Genomic DNA, 1,716 nt, shown 5'->3' with positions numbered 1-1,716 from the left:
GGGAAAATCCTACAGGAGACAAGAGAAACCTCAGGGTGTGGGGGAAACTGAGGCAGCTGCTCACAAACCCTGATCCCATCCCTGAAGGGTCCCAGGCCAGGCTGGGCAGGGCTTGGAGCAGCCTGGGACAGTGGGAGGTGTCCCTGCCATGGCAGGGCTGGCACTGGATGGGCTCTGAGCTCCAACCCACCCCATTCCAAGGTCCCAGCCAGGGGTGGCAGCTGGGACAAGCCCTGAGCCTCAGCCAAGCTCCTGATGGAGAGGTCCAGGTTCAGGCTGGGAAGGGCAGGGTCAGGATTGCAAGGGGACAAAGGCTGAGGTGAGACACAGCCCATCCATGGGCACTGGGCAGCCCAAGGCCCAGGAGTGCGGCCGAGCTGCAGCCAGACCCACCCTGGGGCTTGGTCCAGAACTGAGCCCTGGCTGAGCTTCCCAAGGGGATGGTTGGGGGTCCCAGGGGCTGCTCAGGGCCACTAACCCTGGCTGTGCCCTCGGGGCTCTGATCAGAGGCTCAAAGCATCCCCCGCCCTCCCTCCAGGACACCAGTATTTAGGGTGAGGCTGACAGTGAGAATTCCCAAGGTGTTTTCCTGGGCTCTGCTTCCAGACCAGCCTGCCCTGAGTTCCACCCTGGAATTCCTGGGTTTATTTGTGCTTATCCTGGTGCCCTCGTGCTCAGGATCAGGCCTGGAGCTGCTGATCCACCATGTCCCCACTGTGCCTGGCATCTCTGAGCCCCTTCGAGCCTGGTCAGGATCACCAGGATGCCAAACTCAGCAGCTCCAATCATCCCCGTGCCCCAAACGGTGCCAAACAAAAGCACAGCCTGTTCAGCACCTGCAGCTGGCACAGACTGGGCACTCCATGGGGCTGAGTGCCCTGCCAAGGCAGCTGGGGGTGCTGCCTCTTGCCAGGGCCTGGAGCAGGGGGAAAGGGGGAAAAAAATGAATCAAAGCACTGGAAAAATATTTTCAAGCAGGTATCCAAGAAATCTCGGTTCCAAGAAAGCTCTTGACAAATGTCACTCATCAGCTCAGTAATCAGAGAGAAAAACTGCACTTTGGGGAGGCTGGAACTGGTGCCAGGGCTGCCTGCCAGCCCCAGTCCCACGGGAGGACAGCCTGGACAGACAGACCCTGCTCTGGCCCAGCCTGGGGCTCCCTGGGAGGACTGGGGATGGCCAAAGGCACAGGACACCCTGTGAGCACCTGGGGACACCCTGTGAGCACTGTCCCACATTCAGGACACGCTGTGAGCACTGTCCCACACCTGTGAGCACTGCCCCACAGCTCAGCCAGCCCATCAGTGAGTTCTTGCCCCAGGGGATGTTCCCCCAAATCCCCACTGGGATGGAGCAGCAGGGACTGTCCCATCCCCGGAGTGTCCCTAAAGCATCCCCGCGCTGCCGCCGGGGGCTCAGAAGCCCCAAAGCAGAACTTTCTCACCCCAAAAGAGCCGCTCCGGGCTCCTGGAGGTTGGCACGGCTGAGCAGAGCCGGGTTTAAGGAGGGCCGGGCACGGCGCCACCAGGGTTTGGCCGGGGCTGGTGAAACCCGCTCGGATTTCTGTCCCTGCCCGCTCCGAGCGCTGCCGCGGGAATTCTGGGGGGGTTTGTCCTGAAATCGCCGGCTCAGCGCCCCGGGCAGGGGCTGTGTGAGAACTCGGGGCGGCACAGCTTGGGGCTCCCGGTGCCCTCCGGCTCCTTCCCCCGCCAAGGG

The sequence above is a fragment of the Geospiza fortis genome, unplaced genomic scaffold (genome assembly GCF_000277835.1).
Source record: "Geospiza fortis unplaced genomic scaffold, GeoFor_1.0 scaffold254, whole genome shotgun sequence".
NCBI lineage: Eukaryota > Metazoa > Chordata > Aves > Passeriformes > Thraupidae > Geospiza > Geospiza fortis.
Note: the sequence above shows the minus strand (reverse complement) of the source record.